At 39.3% G+C, this 26,106-nt stretch overlaps 1 long non-coding RNA gene across 1 annotated transcript in view; it reads right to left on the bottom strand.

The window, feature by feature from the left end:
- Positions 1–26,106, bottom strand: part of LOC131576757 (uncharacterized) — a 77,547-nt gene that overhangs the window by 41,622 nt on the left and 9,819 nt on the right. The window contains exon 2 of the long non-coding RNA XR_009277064.1: positions 9,852–10,004. This is a non-coding gene — a long non-coding RNA (uncharacterized LOC131576757). The remainder of the gene's footprint in view (positions 1–9,851; positions 10,005–26,106) is intronic.

The following is a 26,106-nucleotide window of genomic DNA, read 5'->3' as shown; positions in this document are numbered from 1 at the left end:
AACACTTGTTTGCACTTGGGATTTGCATTCAGAGAAAAACATAAGATTGCTGACTCATAAAGTAGATTAATTTGGAGGGCCACTGCTTACTAATTTCCCCCACTAATTTCCCCACATTGCCACTAGTAAAACTGTACAGGAATAATGCACCTCATTCGCTGAGGTGTTTTTGTAAATATTACTGACTGGCTGTCTCTCTGGGTGCTCAAATGCCTTTTCATATCTGGCCCCTAATAAATAATGAAACATAGACGTTGCCCTTAGCTCACCAGTTTTGCTTTAGCATTGCCTGCATCCTGCCTGTCAACTGGATTTAGCATATTTGCATAATTATGTTTCATTCATTCACTACTGGGTTTTTTTAAACAAGAAAGGGAAAAGCAAACCAAACAAGGAGGCAGGGAACAGCCTATCTGCATGAAGCATTTAAATGCCTCCTGCTAGGCATGTTTGAGAAGATCCTATTTATGCATTTAGTTTGAAAAAAAAGTAAAACATTTAAGGTAATTAAAATAATTCTTATTTCAATTTTAAATCCTGCTGGCATTATTTAGTATTCTATGAGAACTGTCATGCAAAGTAAAAAAAAAATAAAAATAAAAAAAAAAAATAAAGGAGGGTAAATAATATCTTCCCAGTACAATGAAGTAGTCCTACTGCTGCTACTGAAATGTGTAACAAAACTTCTGGGGTATTTTGGAAGACCAGCAAGTAACTTCAAGCTTTTGTATAGGCCTGGTTCTTAAAAAAACCTCACAGCAGTTCAGTGACTGAGAATCCTCTTTCACTGCCAAGTTCATGGTGACCAAAGCTGCATATAATAAAAACTGCTTCTGCTAACTTGAGGATCAGAAGCTGGGAACAAATCTTGGTATTTTCTACAGGAACAGGATTATTTCTGTCATTGAAAACTGGGTGATTTAGCATAACTTTGCAGGGATCTACTCTGGAAACACACAAGAAAAAGAGAGTAGCTTTGCACAGATGTGGAAGAAAGATTACAGTTAGTCTAGCAGTGAGACAAAAAACAATCCCTTTTCAATGGATCCAGAAGAAAAAACAGAATAGAAAAAATTAAAAGAAAGCAGGAACATGTGAAAAAAGTAAGATTTTTCTTTTTTGTTTCCAACATCTCCAGGTCTAAAGCTATTAGACGTTAGTTTAATCCCAGACCATAGAAAAAATAACTATAACAGAAACATGGAAAATAGGCTTCAATGTAGGATCCTGTTTGTCAAAACATCTCTCCTTCCACCTTTCTGATGGGAATAACTATCCATACATGAAAGCATCTTCTCAATGCATTTTTTAAAAACTTGAGTGACATATGAAAATCAACAGCATCTCTTGGCAATGTATTCTGGTATTTCATTACTTGTATCACTAGAATTTTTTTACCTGAAATCTAAACCTAAGTCACTCTTACTTGACATAAATTTTTCCTTTATCTTCAGTGGACATGAAAAGATGTTTTTCACTCCTTTCTATGTAGCCAGACTCTTACCATTTTTTCTCTGTTTAGTTTTCTTTAGCAGTTGCTTTTGACCACCACTGGCAGACTATCACTGTTTCCTTACATCCCATGTGCCCTGGGATGCTCCTTCGTAGTTCTCATTGCTTCTTCCTGGCCTCCCTCTATCTGATCTGAATCTCCCTACTTGTGAGGCTGAATTATGTCCTGTGGCCTTTAGGTGGAAAAGGAAAGATATGGCTTCTCACACATCTTTGATTTAAACCTGAAAAATCTGAGTGATTTCTCTAAAAGCAATAATTTCTATCCTCACGGGAAGGTGATGTTATGCACTGTTTCATTGACATAAGGTGTGCTTCTCTTAGACTGCTTGTTTGTTATATATATCTGTCATTGTTTAACCAAAAATTTCAATGAGTGTTGAAGAAATGGCCCTAACATTTTCAACAATGACAAGTTGGTTCAAAATCCAGCTACTCACCACTCTCCATATGAAATGCAGAAATAAATTAATACTTTTATATGCTCCAAATAAACCAGTAAGAAAAAAATGCTGAATAGGAAACTGAGATCAAATCCTTTTGGAGAAATTCACATTTGGTGCTTTACGATTTCTAGGACTGTCATGTCTCATTTTTGAGCTGTTTTTAGCACTAAGTATTAAAGCAAATTTATATTCTGAAACATGATAGGGGAAAAAACTGGTTTTGTAGGATTTCATGGGCATTGTGTCTTTGTTAATCAACACAAAATACATTGCACTTACCAGTAAGAAATTAGAAATTAATTTATGCATATTTCTTTTTTTAATTGCCACTCTTGGAAACTCATTATGTTTATGAAAGTCAAGCAGCTCTTTCTGGCTCACACACATCACTACCCATTACCCAGAGCAAGGTGGAAAATAGGTTCAAATGAGGTTCATCACACATACTGAAGGTAAAGACTCTCATGCTACAAGTTAGCTAATAATGTATTTGACAATTCAGAGAACTAAATGAATGTCTCATGTCTAACAAACAGCTGTATTTGCACTCCTACAGATAATCAGTGAGCACTCAACCACAATGAATTTATTGAAGGAGGCTGATGGTTCTTTACCGTAAGACTAAGTCAGAGCATATTAATGTAACACACAGTCATACATGTGCCCCCAAAAATGTGGGACACATGTGCCAACCATCCAGCCATGCTGATCTTTGGTACTCCGTCACCTTGCTCACAGTGGATTACTGCTGACAAGTTGTAAGTCCAGATTGGTTGGGTTCTGCTACAGGATCTGATCCTTTGTGATGCTGAATATCGCTCTAAGTGATACAGACTGCAGACTGCAAGTCAGCATTTCATGGAAAATGTTCAGGAAATTGCAGAAATAAGTCCAGGGGCTGCCACCCCCTGAGACGAGACAGGGAAAGCAAGAAGTTACTCAGAATGATTCCAAACTCTGTTCTGATTTTCTGTAGTTGCTCTTGTCATTAAAAAATACAACCAAAAGGATGCAAAAATTGTAATTAATAGCCAAGCTGTGTGTGGACCTCCTCCTGCGGTTCTAGGCATGAGGTTGTTGTGGCAAAATTTAAGAAGACAGCCTTTTCTGAGGTTGTTTTTTGTTTTCTCTTTGTACGAACTGGACCCAAGCTCTGCAGGCGCCAGGGTTCTATTGTTCATTTTATTAGCCTTTCCCAAGAAATGTAGTTTTAACCATTGAGGAGAAAGAGGCAAATAGTTCTGTTTCTCCAGAGAAGCCAACTACATTATAATTATGAAAAAAACTGTGAGGTCTGAAAAGCTTTTCTTGTTTAACTCTTTCTTTTTACCAACTAGGTCTACAATTCTCAAGCTCCTGTTTCTGTAGACAGGCATGCACTCATACAACACAGCTGCCTGTGCACAAAACTCTTGTGCATGTTGGACAAAATAGCTTATTTCTATCAGCTTGTTTTTTGGAAATCACTTTTCCATGCATGCAGAACAGTTAAGAGTCTCCAGGGCAAGACTGGAGTTCCATTTTTATCTGGATGTAGGAAGAGAGACAAAATGCCAGGCTCTTGGGCTTGTGCACAGTTGTACCAGAAGACCAAAACTTAAGCTCAGAAATATGAACAAGCAGAATCCTTCATATATGGATGCTTGGTGTGAGAACATTTTTGGGAAGTTCAAGAGCAGGTTAAATAGTCCATTTTTATGGACTATAGCATATACATTCTTTCAATACAAAAGTAAGGTTGCTGTCTTTTCTCTTCCAGCCTAGTGGTAAAATAGTCTTTCTGTTGGTCTTTCATGGTTTTGCTGCATTTCATCAACTGGAGGCAATTTGCACAACTTTCCTCGTGTCCAGGTAAGGTAAGAAAATGGTGATTAAAGTCATAAAAATCTAGGAATGAATGAGCAGACAACAGCAGCAATTCTAGCTGGGATTACTCTACTTACTTATGAATAAGCTACATTGTAAGATGGGAGTGCAGGAAGAGAAGGAAAGAGAACTTATTTGCTATTGCTTATTTGACTGGTTGAGCTCACAAAAAAATATATATATTTTCAAAAGGATACCAATGGGGATGGCATAGCAAAAGTGTTACGTGGTTTGGATTCAGGGAATTTGGTCATGAAAAGTGTTTCCATAGGTCACTTGTCTAACTTGTCTGAATGGCAATTTTTGCAAATGATCTAGTCTTGTGCATCTAAATGGAGTCTGTGGACAAACCCGACTCTTCGTGTCTGCACAAAAAAAGTACTATGAGTTCCAAACTGGGCTTTCTGAAACTCATTAGGCTTTGTTTGCTGCCTTTAATAATGACTGTATGGGACAGAAAACAGATGCAGACAATTGCTAGAAAAGCCATGATCAATATTGCCATTTTGCTTGGCAAACCCAAGCAGGGTAAATTAGAGATGGAACGGACAGTAATACAGGAAATAATGGAATATCGTTACATAAATCACTAGCAATGCCTGATCTCAGCTGTGGTATATGGCCATATACTTCAAAAGGATATTGCAGGATTAAAGAATATTTAAGAAAGAGGACCATGATAAACAGGCCTTAGGTAATTCAAACATCTAATGAGGAAATAAATTTTCCCCTTTAAAATTAGATTAGGGAACGTAGTGTATATTCGTAAGAAAGGCTGGGAGGAGTTAACATCTCACAGTGCAAGGAGAAGAAAGGCCCTTGTTGAACTGCAAGATAAAAAATGCACCTCGGATTGAAACATGCCTAGGCAATGAGGCCCAGAAGACATGGAATGTGAAAAGGAAATTTCTCTGAACAGTAATAAAACTATGCAAAACTATTTCACCTTTTCTCCTGAAAGGCAGATAAACCATGCAAAGCTGGGTGTGAACATTTAATTCTTCTAACTTAGAGATCAAGATGAGAGCTATTTTCATGCCAGAGAGCCAGAGAACAGGTGCTACAGTACTTGAGCCATAGGCCTAGTCTGATATTGTCCGGCACTTCGTCCTTTTCTAAAAAATACACTGAGGACACAGATTTAGTCTTGTATCAGAACATTGCTGCCAGCACCAAGGAATGAAAGGGAACTGGCCAGCATCAGTGTTGGAGACTGATGAGGCCACTGAACATTCAGCAGTGGCACTGGTTCAGGATGTAGAATCATAACCATCAGGAACCTCCAAAAAAATAGCCAGGTTTTGGTTTTTGCAAAATCTGGAGAGTCTAATCATCCTTCAAGCTGAGGCTCTGGTTCTGGAAAGAACTGTGCAATATGTGGTAGCCCATGATGGCAAGAACATAATGATTTCCAGAGTCCTGGATGCAGCCATTTCCATTTGTTACTGCATTCACATGCCCACACATAACAGTTTGTTCCTGACTGCTACAGCTCTGAACTAAGCCCAGTTTAATAGAAAAGCATGATGTCAAAACTGCCCAAGTCCTCTGAAGAGGCAACCATTGAAAGGCTGCTGTTATTTCAATGTTAATGGAGCATGAGAATTCAATTACAAACCCTTGTTTTGGGTATGGTTACCTACAAATACATAGTGAGATGTCATGCCTTAAAACTCAAAGCTTTTGTTTAAGTAGAACAGAAAAACTAGGGTAGATGGAAAATGCAGAGACCACAATTACATACTGAGGCACTAGCTGAGCCAAAAATACACCTGTCTCAACATTCAGTCCAATCTCCCTCACTGGGCTGCCTACCAACTATTCATAGCAAGTCAAATTTAAGCCAGAAAAAGGCTATGAAAGGACTCATGTGTATGTGTGTTAGTGGAATATTACTACAAACAGCATTTACAAAAAAAACCCAAAACCATAAAAACATATTTTGATCTACTGTAGTTGATTTTTTCGGGGTCAGAATAAAAGAACTTCCTGTGCTGATTGCTAAAAAGGAGGGCATATGCCCCCTAATACCTTTAAATCTTATTTCTTGTGAAAAAGAGCTCTTACTATTTTTGTTTCTAATCTAGGCCAAGTTCTGAAATCCTTGTAAAAAACAAGGGCTTAATAATGAAACAAAAAATAACTGGTAGCTTTATTTTTATATCAAAAGGAGATAAGGATTAAAAATACTAATGGTGTCTAACTGAGTATATTCCAGTCTGTTTCCCCATGGAAAAAAAAGAGTTTGTAAAGATTAGGAACAAGACTGTGTTGCTTGGAACATGAGGACCTATGACCTTGACCACGGTCATGGCATTCTGGCTTAGCTCCAGCTGTCCTCAGAGGGTGCCTGGCTTCAGCAGAACATGCAGAATAGGATTGGTCATTGACACAATTTAACCAGTCACTTCTTATTAGCAATTGTCTTTCATTAGAACTATATAAAACACGAAGAGATGCTTTCATCACTATGTCCTGAATTTACATTCTATCTATACATCTGTTTTTTCTCCAGGTTGTTTCTCCCATTGCTACTACTTCTACACTAAAGGAGAAACTCCAAAGTTGCTCCACATTTTGTAGACTGTTTTTAATTTTTTTTTTTCCAAAAATAGGCTTTCATTTCTGTATAAAAATTTGCTACGTTATTGAGTATTTGGCAGATATTCTGCATTTTGATAATTATTGGTCATTCCCATAGAAATGTCATTTGGAGATCGCCTTACATATGGGTGATTTTAGTTGCCAGTATTATTTAAGAGATACCTTTTATTTACTCTGAAAAACTGCATTGCATTCAAAATCCCTACAGATCCCTATAAATAACTCTAGAAACTTTTAAATTAATAACATTCAAAGCAGGACTTTGCTATATCCCGATTTTTCTGTAAAATATGCACATTACATCATTCCATTAAGAAATTACAAAGAAATCATATGTATTGGCAAAATTGCTTCTAGTGCATTAAAAAAAAAGGTTGGAATCTCTATTTGTAATAATCACTCGAGTTTTTTTGTCTTGATACCCTACTGAATTATTTCATCATCTTGGAAAGCCCATTCCATGTGTCCTTCTTGAAGTTTACCTTATTTAAATACATGGAAACAGAGACACATACTCACACATGTTTTGCTGCTAAATTTCATTCATGTGAATGAATGGAGGTGGCACTTTAATAAAAAGCATTAAAAATGTGTTCACCTTCACTGCACCCCTTGTATTTATTCCCCATCATTAAAATGTGTGAGGTAGATGGTAAAATGGACTTGCAAATCTGTTATTTATCCTTAGTATTGTAGCCTCAGAACCCATTATCAGTTTCAGAATATGAGCTAGGCTGAAGACAGACATTATTTAATGGTCAGGAGTCAGTAGTCCATTTGAGAGAAAACCACAAAGGCCACAGACATACTTTCCAGCACATAACACTCCCTGGTCTTTAACTTTTCTGGACTTGAAGCAAGCTTAACCACCAACATTTGTACAGTTTGCTATAGTTTACCTGCTGTTACTTGCATTCATAACACTGGGAAGTATTTCCGAGTACCTTCTGCTCAACCATCTTCCAAAAGAAGATGCCACAGCTTTATCAGCTATTAATGAGATATTTGCTAGTCTCTTGCCTGCTTATGTCCTTCATCTACTATGTTCATGCATCAATCCTACTGGATGTTAATAGATGAAGCCAGAGATTAATATTTTCATGCATGTCTCCTGCTTCTTACTGCTGATACTTCATTACCCTTCACACAGACATTGCAGAGCTTCCATCAATGCTGCACTTTCATTGCTTGAGGTTGTGGCCTTATGGTACAGAGCACATACCAAGGAAAATGCAAACCAATTTGCTTCTAGTGGAGTTTAGAAGGGCCTCTTGTTAGAGCTGGGATGCCTGCAGTGAAGTGCTGCCAAGCCCTCTGCCTTACCAGCTGTATGTGTACCTGAATACTGTGGAAAACTATCCTCAGTGAAGAACAGAGTCTGATCTTCTCCAGAAGGAAGGCTTTGAAACCACAGAGGGTGGTATTGACACCACAGGGGTGATTGGAATTACTGCTTATGTACATGATCAGCTCCAGGAAGAAAGTTTGTTCCATTTTTTGCAAGCACTTTTGTATTTACATGCAAGAGAACATCTGGGCCCAAAAGCTTTGACCCGGCACTACTGATGCAATGCACTGTAGATTTCAGATATACTCCCATTAAGACTCCCCTGAAATGCACAGGGTTTTTTCTCCATTAGCCATCAGGATAACTGGCCTGGCCTCTGCAACCTTCTCAAGTACTCCTGGAACAGAGGAATGGCAGTAAAATAGTCTTCCACTGGGTGGCTTGTGGGGAAAATTTGTGGATACTAGGACAGTAGAAGGTGAAATACTAGGACAGTAGAAGGTGAAGCAGGTAAACCTCTGAGGAACGTATTCCAAGCTCTGCTCAACTGACAGCTGTTTTAACTGGCTTAACATTGAGTAAGAAGAAATGTTCCTAAAAAGGCCATAATTCCAAATAGATTTACGCACCATCCTTCATTCATTCTGATGATGGAATAGAAAAGTCAAGAGCTGTGTTAATTAGTTTCACTTCTGAAATGGACTATAAATACGGTTAGAAGATGTAGAGCAGAAGAGCAAACATTGGCCTTCTGTGGCGGTACATTAATTTTGCTAGATTAAGACTTCCAGTAGAAACAGAAAAAAAATCTGGTTATCCACATTCACTCTGGTTTCCATGCTCAATGGCTTATTTTAATGAAGCTTTACACAGAGTGTGACACAATGCAGGTATTTATGATGGAATAAACTACAAGATGGGAGACACAAAAAAGTTGATTCATTTTGTCTCCAATGCTTAAATATTCCTCCCATATCCAGACACACTGCATTAGAGTGATAATGTTGAAAGAATCAGAACTATATCTGTTTCTGGATTAAAAATTTTATGAAGTTTGGCAACAGTCAGCTTTTAAAATGAAAGTTTTTTAGAATTGGGGGAAGGTTATTTTGATCCTGGCCTAGGTCTAGTATCAGATAATATTCAAAACTTGAAGACTTGAGACTTTAAGCTTTGATCCATCCATTGCATAAACAGCCTAACACTTGTCCCTGAAGTGGCATTTGGAAAAGGTCCTACTATTCAGTGGAAAATATTCAGATCTAAACATCGCAGTGAAATTTGGAAAAGTATGATATAACTTTAAACAAGTTTTTACCATCTCACTGTTCACTAGCAGCATTTTCTCAAAGCTGTAGTGCATTTGCTATGAATATGCATTACACAAAAGCATATTAAGATGATTAAAAAACGACTATGAAATAACATATTGCTTGCATTATTGACTTGCTTGTATACTGACTTGGTGATACCAGCTAGTTAGCTGCTTTAAAAAACATGACACAAAACAACTACTTGTTCAAGTGACTGCACAATATATTAGGACACCCTTTCATATTAAGGATGACTCCTCTTGCTTTCTGCCTCCCCACAGAAGGATGACTTTGCCTCCTAGTAAAGGCAATTGCGAAACCCCCACTAGGATGACTATGATTTACATTAAGTCCTAAATGTTGAATAGAAACTCTTTGATCCCTTTTTGCAAATTTTAGCCAAAGCTGCCAGGCACTGACATACCTGTCTGTGGGATTCTGATGTTTTTGATGTTCATAGTCTGTGCATTGTGCTTTGATTTATGGAAGCTTAACTAAACCAGTCACAGTCTGCCAGGAACTGCAAGTTTCTGGTTAGAATATGTATCTCATGACACGTAAATGCTTTCTGCTGAAAACGCTTTGATTCTTTTGCGTTTTCTGAAGTGTCATCAACAGGTCTGAAAACCTGGCTAAAGTTCAGGGGCTGTAATGAAAACTTCATCACAGCACCAGCTGTCACACAAGCTGAGACAGCATTTGGGACAAATAAGCAAAGGATCCTTAACCTGACCTCCATCTCTTCTGCTCATGCACATATGTTGTAATGCCTCACACTAACTGTGGGAAAACCAAAGACGCTTGGAATAGGAAAGAGTTTACCTGAAACCTGAACAGATTTTAGAGGGGGTCCTTTAAGGAAAGTTACTAGTTCCGTGCAGCATTGTGATTCATTGATGAGCAGTTAAACCAGCCAGGTGGTCACCCTGGGCTCCCTCTGTAGTCAGCAGGCCAGTGGAAGAGAGTGGCTTTCCCCTGGGAAGAGCAGAAGGTAAATTTTGGCATTAGCATCATATTATTATGTACCACAATCATATTAGCACATTGCACAATACCAGCATATTGACATTGTTAGTACATTATAATTATATTAATATATCATTAACACAGCCTCTTTTTCCCTCTGACCACAGGGAGTAGCAGGGGAAACTTGACCCTCAAGAAATGCCCACATTTGGGGTACAAGAATAACCAAGTGTGATATGTGCTAAAAATGGTGTCCTGGCAACTGGATGGCCCTTCTCAAATATGACTCATCGTAAAGGTAGGTCTGCAGCAAGAGGCAAGGGTAGCTTAGAGTATATCCTGAGCTACACTTTGACAATGGAGATTAAGCAATCAGAATGAACAGCTGTGTACCTGGAATTTCTATGGATTTCAAGGCTAGATAGCTGGTTCTCAGATCCCTAAAGTGGATCTAAAGCATCTCTCCAGTGGAATCTACCCGCTCAGGGCCAGGGCAGTACGACAGGCTGGGAGCTGGGTAGCGCTCACTTCTTTCCAGGACAATGGCACTGTGTTCCTTCCTTTCATGCTGCAAAACAGATTCAGCCTGGTTGCATTAAACTCTTACGTTCATGTTCCATTAATTAGCTTCCCTTTCTTTATATTTGCTCTTCATTGTTCTGCTTTTACTTTGTTTCACTCCCCGTATAATTGAAATGTTTAACACTGTTCCTTCCTGTGGTCAGGACACATTCGCTTACGTCCGTGTCGCGCCCACCCCTGGCTGAGGCCAAATGGAAGCAATTAAAGCCAGGAACCACGATGTCCGTGTGCCGCCGCCCAGCCCCGAACGCGGCGGCGCCACCGACCTTTGCCGGGCCCCGCGGCTAGGCAGAAGGGCTCGGGGGGGTCTTTCTGCTGAAATGAAGGGGCGATGTATTTCCTTGTTTTGCGCCATGTCCGTGTGTACGGGCAGGCGCCCACAGCCCCACCTCGGCCCCGCCGCCCCGCTGAGGGGCCGCTGCCGCCGCCGCCCGGTAGGTGGCGCCTCAACACCGCCCACCTGCGCGGGCCTGGCCTGGCCCGGCCCGGCCCGGCCTGCTCGGGAGGACGGAATAAAATAAAATATTAAAGTAATAAATCGGATGAGCAAAGCTGCCGAACGCTCCCCCCTGCGCCCCCTGCGCGATCTCTTCTGAAGAGCGGAGCGGCAGCATGGGGCTGCAGCCCGCTGCCGGCGTGAGGACACCAACGCCACGGTCCGGCTTGCCCGGCTGTCCGCCCCCAATGGGCTTTTGGCTTAAGGAAGAAGAAAAAAAAAAGCGAATTAAAACCACTCTAGTCTCGGGTCAGCGCGGCCTGCCCGAGCCTGCCCAGCTGCAGCACCGGTCACTGCTGCAGTCGGTGCCCGGGCATTAGAGGTTTTCCCATCCCCTGGGATCACACGATGCGTGCAGCGGGGCTGTACTGGCACAAAACTGGCTCAGTGGAAAGGCGAAGATCTCCCTTTTGGAGATGAAAAGCTGCTGTCTCAGGAGAGGCTGCTGTGCTGTGGGTCGCCACCTGAAGCAGGGGAGAACTAGGCACCAAGTAAAGTTAATGTGAGCCCCTTGCACCCTCTTCCCAGAGCTCCCAACTCAGTTTCCCGACTGCCTCGTCCCATGCCCCGCAGTGCCTGCCTTTCACACAGGCTGTATCAGTCCCTCTCAGCGCAAATCGGGGCTGCAAGCTCCACTCAAGAAGCCAGGGCCTCGTTTGTACTACTGGGATTTGTTCCCTGACTATGAAAAGGGGCTGCTGATGTTTTGCCTTCCCCGAAGTCAACCCCACTAAATGGCGTAGGATGGCCTTCTATCATGGTGATGAGAAAAGTAAGGGAAGGAAACTATAGATTTTTAAGAAGCTCATTTTCTTCTTAGGGTGTGTTAGTTTTTAATTAAACACAGAAATTCATTAAAACGTACTGATAAAAATCAGGAGATGTATTTAGGGGTTTCTTTGTTAGCGCGTATCAGTTTATACTGAATCTTCATGGTGAGGTAGTCAACTGCAAGATGTGTGAGGGATTTAAATCCTGAATATCCATGTTTTGGAAGCAGGCAGGAAAGAAGTGAACCATTCAAGGTGTTTTGGTGTTTTTCAAATTACATCTGACAAGAGTCGCTATGCTCTTCAAAGAATTGGCAGTTCAGTGTCAAAAAATACTGTTTTGGTTCATTTCTTGAAAACCCTATCCTGCAAGTAATGCAAGCAGTTGTCCCAAAATGATAGGATATTTTTGGAAAGAGAAGTGTTTCCATTCCTGTCCTTCCGCTTTTGTATATTTTTACCATAAGCAGCTAGGATGTTGGGAGGAGAGGGTGCTGGTATCACATCTTAGTTACTGGAATATTGACATCTCTTGCTTCATTGATTTTTTATTACAGTCCCAAGGTTAGAAATAATGATTGTCAGTGACAGCTTCTTTGCTGCTTGCTTCAGCTTCAAGTGGTAATTTCAAGCATATTTTGTTTTAGATTATTTTTCTCCATCTATATAAACTCCCTGCCTTTCTGTCTACAACAGGAAGAAGTAGTTTGTAAAAAAGCCACCTCTTGAAAAGTTCAGGGCTGCGACACGCCAGCATGAAAGATAACACCAAACCAAGCTGCCTTTGTCACTACTACCGCTGCTGTCTTGGCATCTGTCGACAAAGAGCTGCTCCAATCTGGAGATCCCTGCTGGGGTGAGATATGGCCACGTCTCCAGCAACGGACCAGGCGACACCAGTGCCAGAACGCTGCGACCATCTGATGCAAGTCGCTCCTAATGAAAGTCCAGCATGGGGCTAAATGAGTTTCCTCCACTGCTGGGTGAGGGGCTAATGACAAAAGCCCTCCCTGGGCTCGCCACTGCTGTCAGTAGCTTTGTCAGGGCATATGGCAGTTGGCTAACTGCAGCTTGTGTGAGGTTTCCTCTCACCGTGTTACCTCTGGATTTGGCTGGCGGGCTCAGCTGACACTCCTCTGCCTGCTGCCCAAGTTGTGTGCGGGTGCGTGGGTGCTTGCCACGGCTAAAGGGCAGGGACTTGTGTGGGTGCTATCAGTTTGGCACCCAGTGACTGCTGCTATTGCTGCTGGAGAAGAGTAGCTCACATGAAATCTGTGCTGGGTTGCGGTAGAAAAGGCTAAAATTTGCCGGTTAGTGCGGTTAGCTGTCCTCCCTCAGACACAGACACCTCTGCTGCCCCAGTTGTGTGGGCTGAGGCATTCTGCATTTTCAGTCACAGCATTCACAGGCTTGTAATAATAATAATAATAATAATAATAATAATAATAATAATAATAATAATAATAATAATAATAATAATAATAATAATGAAAAAAGGAAGAAGAAGGCAGCAAAGTAAATAGGCCAGTTGTGGCCACAAAGTCCCTAAGCAGCTCACAAAATGTAATTTAAAATAATAAGAGGAAGAAAGTAGATTCTATCTTCTAGCAGTAGACCTTTCATTAGAGAAACCAGTGAGAAATTTGGTGAAGTAGATTGAAAAAACCCGAAAGACAAATGCACACATACATGCAAACACACGTACACACAGAGATCCTGCATGGGAGGTGTGATGAGTTAAAAAAAATACCATTGTAGGGATAGGAGCTTGCTCGCTCACATTCTTATAGCAGTTTTTTCTACCTCAACTTTTTGTAGTTGATGTTAAATGTGAGACCTGTAATTTATTTTTTTTTCAAACATAGCAGCAGCAGCAGCATGTTCTCTGCACCTGTTGGTTTTATGATTTGCTTCTCACAACAATTCCTTTGCTGTTGAGACATGATTTGAATGACAGGCACTGCTGAATCAGCTTGTAAATAGAAATGGAGGTGGGTTCGATGCATTTTCCAAAATAACCTCCCTCTTCATGCCTTGTGTGACTTGCTTCTTGCAAGGCATATTTTATTCCTCTGTATCTCTTGCCATTCGATTTCTCTGTTCTGTTTTAATATTCTTTCTGTCTCTCACCATTATTTCCACATTCTTGTGGTGTTCTCTTCACACTAGACTCCCCTGGGTTTGCTCCTCAACAAGATATCAACAATTTAGATAACAGCAGAGACATTCATAAGTGAAATGTTTAGTTAAAGCATAATAACCCTGCCCTTGAGATGCATTCATTGCAGGTCAAAACCATATAAGGCTTTTCTTAGACACCTTCAATTACAGGATAGTCACTGCTCTTGACTGACCACACTAGCTCCATGGTGCTCTGGGATTAATAATTCCAATACTGAGTTAGACTGGCTTTTTGTCTCTAAGGACACAAAACAGCTCAGTGGAAGGCCATAATGTGAAGCATTATAAGAAACAAAACAAAACAAAACCCACAGTCCAACAAAACAAAACACAGCCTTACTTCTGCAATCTCTGTCCATTTTCTGTGAGTTAGAAACTCTACTCAGTAGAGTCCTGAGTCAGGATTTTGGCATGCTTTTGGGATTTGTCAAGGATGTACTTGTTTAAACCTGTATGTTGCACTCTGTGCATCTCAAAGCACCTTAGGCCTGTTTATGATTTAGACTCTTAAGACCCCTGGCTGGGTAGGTTATGTCAAAGACTGGAAAACTTAGGTATTGAGACTGTGGTCTTTAAGAAGTTTATTACTAAGATCACTTCCAAGATCTGTGCCTAAATGCTTGAGGCACTATTGGAAAAGGGGTTTACATGCCTTAGCAGATTTTCCCTGTTTCATAAGATTCTCGCTGGCATTATGGTCAATCTTGAAAGCCAGTGGGAGTTCTGGATAGGTCAGGGAGGTCACACAAAGGTCCATCTAATTGTATCAAATCGAAGCAAAGTACAGATGGAAGCCTGCTGCATTTTTCTGGCACACATTCCACATGCCGCTTAAAACTAGATCTTTGGATTTAACCAACACATTGATTAGCAAGTGCTTCATGTGGGGTTCAGGTGTTTCTTCAGTTGGTGGTATTACCTAAATGAATCAACTTTTAAAAGGAATTAGGTATTATTTAAAATATGTTGTGAATCACATGGGAAGCTCCATCAAGTACCAAAAGCATTATATCCCATTTGTCATATTGCTGTGATAAGGTATTCAAGAAATTAACTTTGCAATTTAACTGAAATAAAAAGGAATTTTATGTGAAAGCATTTTTTTTTCCTGTTTTGCGGTTGACAGATCCACGTGTACCCAGTACAAACTTAACGTATGCTGTGAGTTGCTTTTGCTCTCTCTTGGAAGCTATGGGAGAAACAACTGAGGGGCTATGTATCCTATGAAAGGTTCTCAGAGCAGGCAGGCCAAAACAAGTCTCTGCCTGCATGAGGGCAACCCTGAGCACTACTGAAATGTGTGCAAGCCCAGCTGATGTTCTAGGGATTCCCAGGCTGTCTGCTGCAACCTCCTCTCGCTGCAGCCCTGTGTTTGCTGTGCTTATCACACAGCACTGCCTCACTGAAGGCTCCAGGTGTCCTGGGGCAGGGTGCATCCAGTGGAGGAGGAGCTAGGGTTGGTCTCCAGCTCCTGCCCAGGAGAGCCTGTTTCTAGGCAGCCTGAACCATCTGACAAAACACACTGCTTACACAAATTGTGTATTTGAAAGACATTTGCAGGAGGGGGAGGGAAACTTTTCAAGGAAGCTTGGCCTGTTAGAGCAAGTTTATATAAAGATTATATGGCAATTAACTTCTTGACAACTGCGTTTTCTTGATGTGCCCTACGTAAACAAAGTTACCTGAATGCAGAAAAATGAAAGTTACTTTTAGTGAACATAATAAAAATGCCCTAAATGGTGTTGTGTAGTTTGCCCCATTCACTTAAAATCTCAGGTTTCGTTATGGAAAAGGCTTCCCAAAATACTCTTCACCTTTTCCAGTCATGAAAGTTTCAGGGGGAATTTTAAATATAGACCCTACCTGATCCCTACCCCAGCCCCCCAAACAATTTAAAAATACTCATTTCAAATGTACTTGCAGGCAAAATTTTTGTTCTAAGTCACTTTACCTCAAAACCTTTAATTTATGAAGCATCAGGTTTTCTTCTTCTCTCCACCTTTTGTACTTTTTTACCATTTTCTCAATACTTCAGGATATGTGGTAGCTTATTCACACTATTTCACTTTTCCCTTCTGCCTTCCAAATTCAAGAAAGGTTTGAAAATTGAACATAGGGGACATGTAAAAGGAATGAAGGGGAGGAGGAAACAATGGTGACACACAGATGAAGATAAAAGAACTAAATCCACAATTTGTCCTCTTTTTTTGCAACCATAACAAAGATGATAAGAATAAAGAGTGGGGAAAATTTTGATTTAATGTGTTAATATTTTTCTTTTAAATCCATAAGTAGATACTTAAGTCAGAAAACAGAAATTTAATCTGATTTCAAAATTTCCAGTCTAAAATATTTGGAAATGTATTCTTAATTAATTTTATTTCAGTAACTCTTTTCAATAAGATAACATTTTAGCTTTGAAAAAAGCCATTTGGTTTGACTAACTACTTGATTTGCATTATTCCAAAGGCTCCAACAAAGGTGTGAAGCCATCATTTGTGGTCTCTGAGAGTGTGGTTCTTGGACACTTTGGTGGTGGTCACATTTTCAGTATCCACAAACACTTATTTTTTCCTGAGAAGACTAACTTGCCTATAAGATAATTAAGCCTTTTAAACAAAGAGCAAAAAGTTAGTTCATTTGAAGAAACAAGATGAAAGAAATAGAAATACCAGGACTTTATGTGGGATAATGCTTGGCTGAAAATGTTTTTTGTCTGGCTGGAAAGGGGAAGGAGCAAAAAGGTAGACTATGGATAAAGTGTGTGAAATTTTATAATTGTCCTGTGCTCCGGTATGTTACCAGCCGCAGAATGGCTTATTCCACTGCTTGTACTTTTTCCTGTGGCCTCAGTAAATTGCTTAACCTTTGTCCCTAAATTTCCTTATTCAACAATTGGGAATTTTAAAACTTAATTTTCTGCCTCAGAGAAGTGTTGTGAAATTTAACTAGGCAATGTCTCCAAAAGGCTTTGAAGCCTCACCAAATAACTAGTTTGGATTTTTTTTTAAGTGAGGAACATCCCAAATGCAGGGTGAAAAATATATAAATAATATAAATATACAAAACATTCTCTTTTTTCCCCCCTCAGAAACAAGAGTGAACAAGTTGAATGTGAAATCAGTGTTCCTGTAGAGTATAAAGAACCAGTGACTGAATAAATCTGGTTTGGAACACACCCTGGTAATTCAAAATTCTATCAAACAGTCTTCAGTCTCCCCATTTTGCATTACTGGCATTTATGATGATTCTACCATGTGTTTTTCCTTCCGATTTTAACTCCCTTTTAACAACACGAGTTTGTGTTTGCCCAGACAAGTAAGAACATTTTCAGTATAGGATATGCAATGAATTAATTGTTTGGTGGGTTTGGTTTTTATCCATGAAACGATTTTCCTTCTTAGTAATATCTTGTATAGTTTTCCTCCAGTGTGCTGTGAGCCCTACATTTATCAGGTGTCATTTCTTTTTATTCAATAATTATGCTGTTTTCAAAAGTGCTGGATAAATGCTTCAGAAAGCTGCACACAAATACTCATTTGAGCTCTTAACTTATTCCAATTATGTTAATGCATATTTCATGTACATTTATCTGATCATTCTAGTGAATGATTTCTTGGTAGGTATGTTTGTCCAAATGAAATATTTTAAGGTCCAGGTAACTCACCAAAAAAAAAACCCAAAAATAAAAAACAAAACAAAAAAAACACCAAAAACAAACAAAAAAAGGAGTAAAATCTGCATTTCTCATAATAAGAATCTGTACTATAAACCATTAGTAAACTGAAGGTCAATGTGTGACATAAACATGAAAAATTAGCCATAGTCCAATAAAGTTCATTCTACTTTAGTTCATTTGCAGTCAACCAATCCAGAGTAAATGGTAAGCTAAGAGTGATTAAGAATGATTTTTAAAACATCAGAATATTTGCAACAGGTAGTCAATGAAAGAAAAACAGTATTTCAGTAGTTGACAATTCACAGCTGCAATTAATAGAATAAATCACCTGCTAATTCTCTGGTCTTTTATTCTATTTGTCATATTTGGATACTGAATTTGGTACAATAAAATTCATGCTGTTTATCTCAGAAACACAGGAGAACAACCTATTGAAAATGCACAGTTATCCATAAAGTATCCTTTGGAGAAGAGGTGATTTACTGGATAGAAAAGGTTTGGGAAAACTAGTGTTACCCATAACATATTCCAGTTGAATAACATATAGTTTTCTCTACATTTAGTTTCAGCACGGTCATGCCCAACAGATGCATGGCTTATTTGTTTAAATGAATTATTACTGGAATGGGAAAGAGAAATTATACCTCACTAATGAGTGCTATTGCAGGGTGACGTTTAAACTGCTACCAGTGTTAAGAATCAACAAAGCGTTTCTATACTTCCTTTTAAGAAGAGCTCATATGTGCAGAATAGTTTGGAAAAGTCACAAGTACTCTGAATACAAGCAGTCTAATATTTACAAATCCCAGAGTATTTTTTGACAAACACTATTTTCAAATTGCTGCGTAAAATTAATAATCTCCAAGGCAAAAAATTAAATTTCTCCCCTTAAACTAAAAACAAAACAAAACAAAAAAGTGAGCCCATTGAACAGGCAGGCCAAACAGCATCACTCTGTAATAGTTTGTGTTTCCTCATAGCATTTTACATTCAGACTGCTACAAAATGGTGAATTTGAAAAGGTCCAAAAAATATCACCCTTTATAATCTGTGTTCTCTGATAGGAAATTAATCTGCCATTATAATTCCTTTGTCTCCCATTCTCTGTCTCATTCTGCACTTTAAAAAGTAAATCGTGCTTCTCCCAGTGTGTGACGGCTCTGTCATGTGGGAGTTTGGCCAAGTCAAGAAGCCCAGATCTGCAAAGATTGTACAAGCAGTTGAGTGGTCCTGTTGCCATCAGTGGGATTGCTCCTTATGAAAGTCATATCATTGCCTTGCTACAAGGACAGCAAGGAGCAACCAAGAAATGTTCAGAGGTGACCAGTTTGTTGGGGGAAGAAAAGAGACATTTAATTATTTCACTGATAATTAGACACCCGGTGCTGCCCCAGGATTTGTTTCATAGCCTTGAACCCTCTCCAGCATTTATCTATTTAGATAGTCCTTCCTGTATTGCAAGACAATGGAGGAAAGGTGACAATTACATGTTACTAAAGGACAACTTGATTACTGTAGTCCTTAAGGATGGGTTGATGCAGTAAATCACACCAGGCAGGTTGAAATTATTTCAGTTGGAAGGGTAGAAGGAGTAATTTTCTATAGCTTCTGGGAAAAATTAATCAACTCCTCCCCTTTCCTCTCTTGCCTTCCCCCCTACTTCTTTGCCAATACATTGTGAAGGGCTGGCTACACTACAGGCAAGATGAGAGATAATTCCCTGGAGTGCGGAGACCAGTTGCCTGAACATCAAGGGATCCCTGTTGGACAAGCAGTATATTTCATCCCTTTACTGACTTACGAGTTTGACCAAGGCCTGCTTCTGTTTCTAAATTTTGGGTCTTGGTGGCTGTTGTTTCTAACTGATTATATTGTTTGATCTTTTTTAAAAGTTAGAAGTGGTTTTATTAATAAACTGGTAGGTTTATCTGAGTATCATCAGGATTAACTTCTACAGCAGTTGAAGGTAAAGAAGGAATCATAGTCACCAGTGATAACCTAGCGAGTGAGGAAATGCTGAAAGTGGAGAGACACAGGTTGCCCAAAGAGGTAAATCCCAGCAGGTAGATAAAACCTCTATTCTGAAAGAAGATTTCTTTACCCACTGACTTGGAGGATGTTGAAGTTAATCTTTCTGTACACCACCTTTCAGACATCTCATGGAGGACTGGTTGGGTTTGTGACAACCTATCAAATGTTCTCTTTGCGGAGTCTGACTGTCTCAAGTTCTGAGTCATTTATTTATTTAATTTTCCCAGAAAGAAAGAAAGAAACATTTGCTTCTTTCTTAGACTATTTAGTTTCTTCACAATTGCTTGCAGCTGGATCCATTAAAATAAACCAACACCCTCTCCTTTTTAAATCATACACAAGATGATTACTCTGACTACAGTGATCTGCAACTACATTAATTTAATCCAATGCTATCTTCATTTCCTTCCTTTCCCATTTAGTTACAAAATGTGAAAATTAGCCTATTTTGGTATTATTATGATGATTTTGAGCTTCTCATTCTTCTCTCACATAGTGCTGGCTGCCCAAGATGACCTCAGAAACAATCAAAAAATACTTAGAAGAAGGAACTGTTCTCTTGTCATGGCAGCCTTTTGCAGAACAGTACCAGTGCAGCTCTTGCTTCCTAAATGCTTTCTGGGGGTATTCTGGGAATGTGGGACTCCCACTTACTCTGATTAACTTCTGATTAATGTAAAGAATGAAAGTACTTAAAAATAGAGATGAGTTCTATTTCCAGTGAATTGCTTTGTGTATAAGAAGCCAGGATATGGTACAAACAGGGAGAGAAAAAAATCTCTTTGGTATTTAGTTCTAAAAAAAGAAAGGCAAATTGCTATTCAGGCTGTAGGCTGGGTTGTAAGCACATCTATTTATTCATAATAGTTTTGAAGTGGTAAGAACTAAGCTGGTGGCAGAGCCAACTCAAGGCTCCTCAGTAGAGTAGGCAGAAAATTAGTTTTATAGATCCAGAAGTTAGAGGTAAGAACAGTCACTGTGTCTATAAGACAAGAAAACCTGGACCTGGTTGAGAGAGAGCATGACTGGATCATAAATTTGGTTGCTGCTTCTCAGGTGGCAGCTGCAGCCATCCTGCCATCCACAGAGGTACAGATGGAAATGGGCACTGGGACCTGTGTCATTTCTCTGTGTCTATGGAAGCCTGCTACCCTGAGAAATGGCTTTTTTAACCTATGTCTACAGCATGTCTTCCTTCTTGGCTGAACATATTTTTGTAGCCCAATTAAGAGCTGTATTTGTGGCATTAACTGCAACAGGCCAATATTTGTGTTGGTACAATATTGCCTGTGATATGGGTGGGCTAAGTTCAAACCATGGTTCTGCCAAAGATTGCACTAGAGTAGAAAAACAGCCCCAAAACCAATACTACACTTACTTGACATTCTGTGAAGCCTGAAATCTCAATGTACATTATTCCACACCAAAACTGTAACCTTGAATAGCTTTCCTACTTTAGAGACTAAAAATGTTGGTTTTGTTCATCTACAGTGTCACAGTCAAATTTTCATCAATGTGTGGGATCTCATTAACCTAAATGACACACAGGGAAGGCACCTTTGATGCAGCCAGGCTATGGAAGAACAAATACCCAGTGAAACTCAACACGAAAACAATTCTCTCAGTGTGGTTTATGTTGACTCTCCCATTACTATTTTGAAAGATAATATAAGTTTGCATTATGGGAATGATCAGGGGTCTCAGTGAAACTGGATTTTGGCACTCTGCAGATTGGGTTTTTAATAAATACGGTCTATTCAGGTTTTCCCCAGAATCTGTGAGTACACAGACAGCAGAGTTAGGATTTAAGCTAGGCTATGTAATCTGGGCACTGAAAAACTGGAGAAAAAAGACATCCTGGACAACTGTAGTTTGATGAAGGGATCATTTTGTCCATGTTCTTCTATTTGGACAGAGATCTGTCTGAACCATTGTAGGCATGTTTGTGTAAATTTTTTAAGTAATACTTCCATTTTTCTCACCTATCTATCTTCATGATCCTAAGAACTGAACTATTTCAGTAAATAAGTGAAATTACCTGATTAAAACCAAATAATGTACACATTTCGTGGATTGATGTTCAGGCAGTGTAAAACGTATTTGCAGTACTCCTAGTCTTTACTGTTCCCTCACTTTGGACTTCACATACTATTCACACTGCTGCTTATAAAAAACACTGGCGGGCAATATCAACCATTTTACATATATTTTATTTTTTTTTTTTTTTTTAATGAACTAAATAACACTACTGCACTGTAATATATGTAAGGAGTTGTCAAGATCTACTTAGATTACTAAGGTTCTTGGAAATGCCCCTGTCCTAATTAAGGTGCGGACCTTATGCCAGTGACAATAGGAAGGGTTTTATTTGATAGTAAGTATGAGAGAGAGAGAGAGAGAGAGAGAGAGAGAGAGAGAGAGAGAGAGAGAGAGAGAGAGAGAGAGAGAGAGAGAGAGAGAGAGAGAGAGAGAGAGAGAGAGAGAGAGAGAGAGAGAGAGAGAGAAAGAAAGAAGGAAATAGGAAAAAGGTTGTGGGGACAGAAAGAGAGTAAGGAAAATATCACCACTCCTTGGATCACAACCATTGATCCTCTCCAGCTCATCTTCTTGGTGGTGAAGGTCACCCTGAAAAGCTTAGAATCTGATGGGTTAGTATATGCTCAGGCCAGGTAGGAAAATCCAGGCAGCTCACTGAGCACAGGGGGAGTTTGCCACTGTCTCTTACAGCACATGGGATTTCTTGCATCACATGTAGTCCTGTGGTGCAAGGCCTCAGGAATTACTCTAGGGGTTACTTCAGGGGGGCCTTTGATGGATTAAGGCACCCTCTCAGCTGCCTCTCACCTGGATGTCCCATGGATGTGGCCTTCCCCGGGCTGGGGGTTCCACAGCCAGTTTGTGTAAGGGAGGATGGGTTCCCTGCCCCTGAGCAGAGGTTACAACACACGGAAACTTCCTCCCTCCACCTTGGCTGGGGGGAGAATCTGTACAAACCTGCTCCCAGGAACTGGGACAGTGGGCTATGGCCTCCCCCACCTCAAAACAACCCAGAGATGATTCTTGGCATGGCTGCTGGGTTTGACTCACATTCTTTTCCTTCTTTAGTTGTTTGTTTCAGGTGATTGAATAATGGGTTTTCACTTTATCTAATCTCAGCAGTTTGACTTTGAGTCCAAAGTCTCAGTCAGGCATCTTCAGGGAGGCTTCTTTGATTGTAGCCTCTTTGTACAGTTTTTGTTAAAATGAGTGAAACTTTATATCAATGTTTGAGGTCCGAGCTATTTCAGTCTCTGACAGGGATAAGGAACTGAGAATATGAAGGATGTAGTAGAAAGTACCAAGTAAGTTGTTCCCTCCTGTCAGAGTCAGTAGTCTGGACATTATATTGGCAAATAACACTTATGATGAATTGCACAGCTCAATCTGTAGCTCATACATGTATATTGGAAAACTGAAGAGAATTAATCTGAGCAATTTTTTAATATTAAATTGAAAATGTGATATCTTTTTTGCCAACAGAATATTACGTCAAATTGTTTTCTTTATTGCATTTTTCTTCTGAATATGATTACTATTTTCCATTTTCTTTAAGAATGCATGATCCTATTGTTTCTCCATACTAACTGTTTGGGCTTTCCTTTGATCTATAGCAATTTCATTTAATTTAACAGAACAGGATTGGAGTTCTCAAGCATTTTATCATTTCCTTCGTGATGAAATCCGATGCAAAGTCCATGACTTCTGTAGAAAAATGCACTGTTATTGGCATAAATGTGCATTGTGTCAGGCCTTCACATTTCAGGCATTTTTTATATGTCCTGACAATAGTTCTTGAACTGTGTAGACAGTACTGATGGATTATCCATTCTTCAGCATTTCAAAATGGAAACAAAAAAGTTGGTCAAAGAAAAAATCATGGTCCCATTGTAATCAAAGGATGCTCATTACAAATATTTTCAAATGCTTTTCTTTTGAACTACAATTCAGATATATAGACTTACTAGATTTTATAGAGTAAAAATTAATTCCTTTCTTGCTGGAATGACCAGTGGTTGTCTAAGGATCAGTGAGCCTGATTTGATTACATTGAATATAGGGTAGCCTCAGTCCAAAGCACGGTTATGTTACATATGGTGAAATGAGATTGTTTGGTAGGATCATTCCACATGCTGGTGCCTCAGGAAGTCAGCTAGGAAGAGTGCACAGAGGTCCCTCAGCTGTTACAAAGGAAAGGCTGGTAAAAGCCAAAGAAGTAGGAATTGCAAACAGCTGTCAAACACATGCCAGTCACATCAAGAAGGGGGCACAAGAGATCATCAGATGGGATACTAGTCCCAACTATATGTCTGATTAGCTGATTTTAAAGGATTTAATTATGAGAAAAAAAGCTTTGACTTGAAGATTGTATGTCCACCATGTTTACTTGATACATTACATGCTTAATTGACGTGTTACTGTGAAAAAATAGGAAAGTGGTTTGTACTCCAGAAAAGGATAAGGTAGCAAGCTTGCTGTTGCTTTATCTCTTTAGTATACTAACACAGATGGCCACAAAGAGATCCTAGCAAGTGAAATAATGGTTTATTAACAATTTAAGGAAAAGTACCGATTGCCCTGTTCACAGAGGAATTACAAGCTCAGGGCAGGCAACTGTATCTCTGGCCGGGCATATACTACCCAAAAGGTTTTAGCAGGAATTAAAGCTTCAATAATTGGAAGAGATAATTTATGTTTATAGTCTTATTCAAGATAATTTTTGTGAATGGGATTTTCAGAAAAAGACCTGACAATATCAGACCTAGAAAATTCATTATGAATCAAGATTCATTATGAACTGAAGGCTCAGCTTGAAAGCAAATAACAAAAGCAATTTGCTTTGCTGGAAGAAATTGTGTGAAGAATAGCCGTTTACAAAGGTAAGAGCAGGATCTGGGAAAGAACCTGTAGACTGTCAAAGTTCCCTCTTCACAGAAGCAAGCAAGAACCACAATGGCTCTCAGTTCTGCTGATTCTTCTGTGTCCCTTGCCCAGTTCATGCGCATAAGCCACATAAGCCTTTTCTTTTCATGCATCCTCAGTGACTGTCATTTTAACTACATGCTCCATATTTTAAGGTCTTTTGTCATACCAATTTTTCCAATATTCAGTCAATCGGGTAACAAGTTTAATAAGAGGCAAAACACGAAGAGATTTGGTTTCTCAAGCCACTACTCTCACATTGACATTGATTGATAATAATGATGATATATATGCACACAGCATGGTGATTAAAAGAAAAAATTGATAAAATCCTAAACAAAATCCAGAAAGAAAAATATGAATGAAAAGTTGGAATTCTATGAAAAAAACTCCATAGCCATAAATCATATTTTGATGCAGAGAGAGGAGAAAAAAGCGTATTCATCTACATTTGTCATAATAGACAAACATATGATAGGATAAATGATGTTGGATGTTGTTGATGTTGGATGATCTAAAATGTTTGGAAGGTTTCTTCCATCAAGATGGCAACAAAACACGGTAGAGGGGAAATGGCAGTATTATTCAGGATGTGAAAAGAACAGAGAACTTCAATAAATTCTTCTGTTCCCTGCATTTGGAAATGAGGGGGTTGTATCCCTCTATCTGATAATGAGGTATATTACTAACCTTTATTTCTAATGGAATAACAGAAACAACTCCTAGGAAATAAGCATCTCTTACACTTGAGGAAGAAAGTATAATTTCACTTCTTGGTTTTGAGAATTGATTGATGGGATATTCTGTAAATGTAACAGACTTTTCAAAGACCTTTGAATCAGTGGTGCATAGTATTCTGATTATGGAATCAATGCTATGCAATACCAATAATGAACACGTTAAATGGATTAAAAGTTGGCCACCTGACAGCTTTCAAAATCACAGTCATCAGTGGTCAATGGGTAATGCTGACTTGCTGCTGAACAGTTGTATCCTAACGTTGGGAATTCACCATAAGGATCAATACTGGGCCGGTACTCTTCAGCATTTTTGGTGCTGGCAATCAGTAACTGGGAAATAATGAATTGCAGGTGTGGGGGATTCTAGACAACCAAGACATCATGGAGACAAGCACACAAAGTGATCTGGATCAACTGTAGCTAAGCTTGTTCAAATGAACTGTTTTGAATACAGCTAATTACTTCTATCTAAGAAGAACAATAGAGTTCAAGGACAAGGCAGGAGTCTCATTCAGATAGGGGCACATCTTTAACAGTAATGGTAGGTAGGGATAAATTGACACAACCGAGCACCAAATCATGATCTTATGTCTTCTTTGAAGAGGTATTTTAATAAAAAACAAATTACTGATCAACATACAGATAAACCATGCATATGGTTTACGAGGGCCTA

Source organism: Poecile atricapillus, chromosome 2, assembly GCF_030490865.1.
Source record: "Poecile atricapillus isolate bPoeAtr1 chromosome 2, bPoeAtr1.hap1, whole genome shotgun sequence".
Lineage (NCBI taxonomy): Eukaryota > Metazoa > Chordata > Aves > Passeriformes > Paridae > Poecile > Poecile atricapillus.
This window is presented reverse-complemented; position numbering and strand designations above follow the sequence as displayed.